A 7113-nucleotide genomic window follows, 5' to 3' on the forward strand; every position below is an offset into this window, starting at 1 on the left:
TTTGAAATGTGGATATACAGACGAATGTTGGAAATCTCATAGACTGGCCTGATGGACCAACAGTGAAGTTGTTCGCCGAATAAACAATAAAAAGTTGAAACTCTGAAAAACTGAAAATTTAATGATAATGAAACCTTTATTCTTACTACCATTAAAAAATTAGTGGTAGAGCGAAATGCCCAGCTTTGGTTCAAATCGTGACCTGTTCTTGTGCCGAAACCGAAGATCCCAGAATAGTTATAGGTTGCTGAGTTGTTCGTACTTTGCTGACAAACTTCGCACAGATGCTTTACTATATTAAGAATAGTCTTTTATGCGTACCAGCAAGTAGTTTACGCTGTTAATTAAATTTAACATAAGCCGGTTAAGAATAGCGGCTATGTGGGCCAAGGGAGTAAAATAACAAGCAAATAGCTGTGCTCACTTAAAATAGTAGTACGTTAGTTACCTCTTTTTAAAGATTTTTAACTGGTGGTAAAGGAGATTCGAGTCTTTTATATCCGGCAGATTTAAGTAAGTAAGTAGTGATTAGTGCTAAGATTTCGGCTCGTGAATATTTTCATTCATTGCACCAACTGATCTGCTCTCAAAAAAGCCAGGCAATAATAAGTTCATCACACATTTACCTTGAATATATTGGATCATGTTGGGCTTTCCCAACAGCATAGCTGCTAAAAATCTTTGCTGCTGCGCCTATTTTCAGCTGTATATTTAATACGAAAACCCACATTTTAACATTGCCTACGTTGAAATAATTTTGTAAACAAATTGCATCGAATTTGATCAAAACTTGCGCATGCCTACATAAATGGGTAACGGGTGTCTGTTTTTAGAGGTATAGAATTTATATTTTTTATTATTGCCTTAAATCAGAATTATCTCAGGAATTAAGTGCAACTAATCGGGGAACTATACAGGCTACAAAGAAGTGTATGTTTATGCATCACGGGTGCCATGAGTACAACCTTTGGTGATGTCCTAAATGCTATGCTTGATCTGCTCCCCCTGGATCTTAAGATACAACAGGAAGCAATAAAAGCAATGTGCAGACTCCATAAATATGGTTTCTGGCACGAAGACGGAACTTCGGGACACAGAGAAGTCTTTAAGTTGCTATCTGAGCAGTATCAACTGTTTTTGGCACCTAAAGACGACCTGATACCCACAGTTTCATTTGGAAGGAAATTTGGTGTCAGGTTCCCATTGCGTGAGCAATGGAGCAATCCAAAATGCAAGCAGGGAGATTTGACGAATATTTTCTTTACCGATGGGTCCAAGAATGAAATAGGGTCTGGAGCCGGATGGTACTTAAACGATAGTAATAAGTATCACTATGCTATGAGGGAAATGGCAACTGTTTTCCAAACAGAAGTTTTGCCATCCTGAAAGTAGCCGAATGGATAATCGAGAGGAGATGGAGCGGGAAACAGATTGGAGTCTTTAGTGACAGTCAGGCTGCACTGAAGGCCCTGGAGAACGCGAAGCCAACCTCGAAGATTGTTCAAGAATGTAAGAAGAAGCTTAATTCTGTCGCAAGACAAAACAGGCTTGTACTTATATGGGTTCCGGGACACTCCGGTGTTCAAGGAAACGAAATTGCCGATGAACTGACCAATCGTGGATCAGTGGTGCCCCCAGCGGTGCGGAATCAGTTCCGCAGGAATCATGAATTGGATCAGCGATTATGTAGGCAATCTACATAAAAAGCGATGGTCCGGTCTAGAACGCTGCAGAACTGACAAGTGTTTTGTGACAAGTCCGAACAGAAAACTGTCAAACTTTCTACTAAAACTTAGAAGGAAAGACGTTCGATTGATGGTCGGTGTCATTACAGGACACAACCCATGGGGTCAGCATATGACCACCATTGGATTCATTGAGGACCCAGTGTGCCTGTCGTGCTTGGAGGAGGCGGATAGCACTGAACACTTTCTCTGTGAGTGTCCTGCCTTTACTAGAGCAAGACTACGAGTTTTAGGCTCCAATATCATGAGAATGAGTAATATTCGTTCTCTAGAACTGGAGGATATTTACAGATTTGCAAAGAATCTGGAAAATTCTCACAGGACTAACTATCTCTATATCTGTCTCTATTCTTTCCTATCTCTTTCTCTGATACTTTTCTCCTTCCCTCCTTGACTATTTACCTCTTTCCAGAGCTCTAAATACAATGGGCTTTTTAGCCTGAGTGTTTTAGGAGCCACCAAATCTCCTGGTGCTCCTTGGCTCGACCTTTTCAAATTTAAAATTTCAATTTGCAACTAATGCGGATTGACAACTCGACTTAATTCTTAAAATTTAAGCGGATTAGGGGAATTTACGATGGCAACATTGCCGAAAGAAGACAGTTAATATCTATTGTGAATGGAAAATAATGAAACTTGTAAAGAAAAGAACAAGAAAGACTGGATGCAATGCTAGTTTGCACTAACACGTTCGAAGTTATATTAGTTAATTTGAAATTTCGAAGCAGTTTGAGCAGGTAAAGTTGAGGATTTTCTTTAAATAAATAATTATTTTTCAGTATCATGGCAGCTAATCCCAATATTTCTTGCCTCCGTTTCATCTTTTACTGAAAAAACTATTCAATAAGCAAATCAGCTGCTCACTAATCCGTGCAACAACCGTCTGTCACACTACAACTTTAATCTGAATTAACGACACCGGTAATCCCGATTAACGCCGCGGGCTGGCTAGGCTATTAAGCATCTTCTTTTTTTTTTTTTTTTTTTTTTTTTTTTTTTTTTTTTTTTTTTTTTTTTTTTTTTTGTCGGGACAACTAGCAAGTGCAGCACTCAGACATTAATCCATTGTACTACACTTGGATTCCCTTTTGATTTTCTTTCAATCTACCCGATCTCCGAAGACATCTGAGAAGATCTTGTGGTGCCAAGGAGCCAAGATGGTCGCTTCTTAACACATCAGTGCCAAAGACCTCAAACCTGATTCGGGCGAAGGCGGGGCAGACACACAGGAAGTGGTCCGCCGTCTCATCCTCCTCTTCACAAGCTGGGCAGAGTACACTGTCTGAGATGCCCAACCTTTCCATGTGCTTCGCCCACAGAAAGTGGCCCGTCATCAGTCCAACCAGCCGTCTGCACTCCCCTCTGCTTAATGACAGAAGGGTTTGCGACAGTCGATCGGACATGACAGGTAACATCAGTTTTGTCCATCTGCAGCCTCTCTCAGCCTGCCAAGCTCGCTTGTGGGTAGTAGTTACCCATTTGCTAACCGTGGCCGTGATGGCCGCAGAGGGGAGTGGCAAAGCGGGCTCTGGGACAAAGAAGTTGGCTTCAGAGCCCATCTTAGCTAAGGAGTCAGAGGTCTCGTTACCCGCGATACCCACGTGTCCCGGGACCCATGTTAGCATCAGGCTATTATGTCTACCGACATAGTTCAGCCTGGATTTACAGGACTTCACTACCCCTGATGTGGTTTGAGGCCTGTCTAAGGCCATAAGCGCTGCTTGGCTGTCGCTGCAGACACATATAGACCTGCCTCTCCATCGTTTTTCCACAACAAAGTTCATCGCTTCTTGAACTGCATACACCTCCGCTTGAAACACAGATGCATGCATTCCAAGAGCAAAGTGCAGTTTTGTCCAGCTGGATTCCACGTAGACCCCAGAGCCGGAGCCATGTTCGGTCCTGGAGCCATCCGTAAAAATGCGAAAACAGTGTTTGCCGGGCTCATTTTCTGAGTCTCCCCACAACTGAGCCTCTGGTAGCACTACACTGTATCTCTTTTCAAGTACGACTCTTGATGGCATTGAGTCAAGGGGCATGGAGAGAATCGTTGGATCGATGTCCATGCCTTCTCTGTGTTCCAATGTCGGACAAGGGCCGTACCAGTTCCCACTATGTTTCAGTCTGCAGATGGCCTTCAAGGCCTCTCCTCGGATGAAAGCATCAAGTGGTGATAAACCAATCAGAGCATCTAGTGCCGGGCCTGAAGTAGTCGGAAAAGCTCCGGTACAACAGATGGCCGCAGTGCGTTGTAGTCTCGATAAGGTCCTCCTGACTCCCACTAGGGATAGTCTGCTCATCCAGACCACTGATGCATAGGTGATGATGGGTCTTATCATAGCCGTGTAGATCCATAGGACCTTGCTAGGAGAGAGACCCCACGTTTTCCCAAAGACACCTTTGCACTGCCAGAAAGCTGTCAGTGCTTTGGATGCCTTTGCTTCAACGTGTGATTTCCATAGGAGCTTACTATCGAGGATTACTCCAAGATATTTAATTTCTTTGGATAGCTGGATTGTGACTCCTTTTAGCTTTGGCAGAGCGAGTCCATCAAGCTTCCTCCTTCTGGTAAAGAGGACAATACCAGTCTTGGCGGGATTTGCCGATAGCTCGTTCGCACAGCACCAAGTGTCAATCCGATCCAGAGTTTTCTGCACTTTCCTGCAGATGTTCATAAGCGAAGGGCCTGTTACCAAACAAGCAACATCGTCCGCATATGCTTGTGCGTAGACTCCCGACTCGTTTAAGGTGGTGAGCAGAGGATCGATTACCATGCACCAGAGCGATGGAGACAGCACACCGCCTTGGGGGCAGCCTCTATTAACCCCAGATGACACCAGCAGATCTTCCTCTGCTCGCACCGAAACGATTCTTTGGGCCAGCATCGAACGAATCCAATTTACTAGCACCCGGTCTACGCCGTGCCTACTGGCAGAGTTACACATACTGTCAAAAGTGGCATTATCAAACGCCCCCTCTATGTCTAAAAAGATGCCCATAGCGTAGTCCCTCCTGTCGATGGCCAGCTCTACCCTAGCAACAAGGTTTTGCAGTGCCGACTCGCAGGATTTTCCACTCTGATAGGCATGCTGAAATAGAGACAGAGGGTGAGCCTTCAGCGACTTCTGCGTATGCATCTTCACTTTTTATAGAGGGTAAAAAATGCAGAAATTTCGCCTGGTCAGAATGCAATAGTTTGAGAAAAGAACACGAAAATTGTACAGCCCTGGCGCAGATCAGTATAAATGCGGCATTATTACGAGAAAACCCAAATGTCTAGCTAGGGATTTGGATTAGAAGGCAGAAATGGAAATGGATTGGTCAAGGCAATGTAATGGAACCCACTCGCAGCAAGAAGAAGAGCGCCTGGCAGGCCAAGCGAAACCTGAAAAAGAACTGTGGATCGCGAGACGGTTCAAATCGGCTTAAGCGGGAAGCAGATGAAGGCGTTATCCAGTAATCAGACGAGATGGCGCGTACGTGTTGTTGGTGCCCTATGTCCCGCTAGGGTTTCATGGAAACAATGATGAAGGATGGCGAGAAAAGAAAACACCATAAGGCATGCGCTAACTTCTACATTTGGTTTGACAGAGACATCTATCGGAACGTATGTATGTACATATGTACATCTGAAACAAGAAAAAAAACCACCCATTACATTTGTTTTATATTTGCCTAAACGAGCACTTAATTTACAAATCCCTAAACCATTCGCAGCGGCAAACCAAACATGCAGTATTTTATTGATTTTTTATGAGCAATGTTTTTTAATCCATTTATCAGTAAAACATGGTCAAGTACTAGTGTGCATACATGTGCGCTTATGTATTGTAGTAAGTGCACACACCTTAATCATTAACTAATTGATAAAATTTGTATGTTTGCGCATCTATTTATGCCAGCAGTGCTCGTTGATGCGTTGATTTGGTATTTTTTGAACTAAAATTTCACACCTTATTAATATGAAAATCATAAAAACCAATAACGCCGAAATAAAACATTTAACAAACGCGCATCAGAGACAGGTTAAGTTAAGTGGCAAAACAATGGTGACCTTCAATTTTGGGCACAAAGGCAGCCAGCAGAGTCCGTGTCGCTGCACAACGAATGAATGAAATCGAGAGTAGGCTACCGAGCCGAAGCCGCTGTCACTCACCCACAAGCGCTGCTAGCAATGCTAAGGGAAATAGATATACATACATACAAACACATCTAAGTTTACAATCATGCACTACATTGCTCTCGGCGATGCTGCACGTCTTCGTTGTGACTTAAATCACTACCACTACTACCTACTACTGCTGGGCAATGGTAATGAGGTGAGCCATCAAGTGAACAGTTTTTCGTGTTTACACGCTAAAAAGCCCCTAATGAGCCAAACCCCGAACTCTCATTGTTTGCCGGCATTTTTTCTTCTTTTCCGTTCATAAAAAAAAAAAACATGTCTATAAACAAAAACGAATACATTTGCAATCTATGCTTGTGCCCATATTTCTACATTTTTAGACTACACAAATTTTCGCACAATAGCAGATTCAAAGTAAAGATAAAAAGACGAAGTAGAAGGCTGTCGATGAACGCGCAGCGCATATCAAATTTATCGGCAACAAATAACTAACTATGATATTTCTGCGAATTTCGTAAATGGAAGTTTACATGAAGCACAAAAACAAAAAATTTGTTAACTGGTTGAGGTTTAATGTCTGCAGGAAATCTTGTGCCACGCTATAGGTTAGGATACAAAAGCACCGGCTGAACAGCTCATAAGAGCTGTATCCTCTTTTGAAGAGAAGGACTCCAACCTATTTGATTCAGCATTACATCTTTTGGCAGAAGATACACAATAATGAAAATTCGTTGTTTATTAATCAGAATCAAAAAAAAATTGAGTATGTAGTTTTATAGCTCATTGAATTTAGGTGTAATAGTCCGGGAGCCAGGAGTCATTTTGATCTCATCATTTCAAGCCTACTGATTTTAATACTGAAGGCAGACGCCATCCAATGGATGACGAAACCAACCGTCACCTGGTCCAATAGCGGTGGGTACGTGCGTGCGTGGGATGCTGCGAAACGTATCGAAAAAAAAATTTTAACAACTCATTTAATACCGGCTGAATTTTTTTTTGTGTATTGTTAACATTTAGTAAAAAATATAGTCAGCTGCGCCATAGAGGGGGGAAAATACGTCAGCTGAACAGGCGAACTTGTAAAATAAATTAAAGAGTAAAACTACTTTATGCCGATTGAAATTTTTTTAAATAATTTTGGACACATATTAAAATATAATAATGAGGGTCAGCTGCGTTTATAGCGGTAGGAAGACCGTCAGCCGAAGCAAGAATGTATCATTGCGTTCAGCTAACGTA

The sequence above is a fragment of the Anastrepha ludens genome, chromosome 3 (assembly GCF_028408465.1).
Source record: "Anastrepha ludens isolate Willacy chromosome 3, idAnaLude1.1, whole genome shotgun sequence".
Lineage (NCBI taxonomy): Eukaryota > Metazoa > Arthropoda > Insecta > Diptera > Tephritidae > Anastrepha > Anastrepha ludens.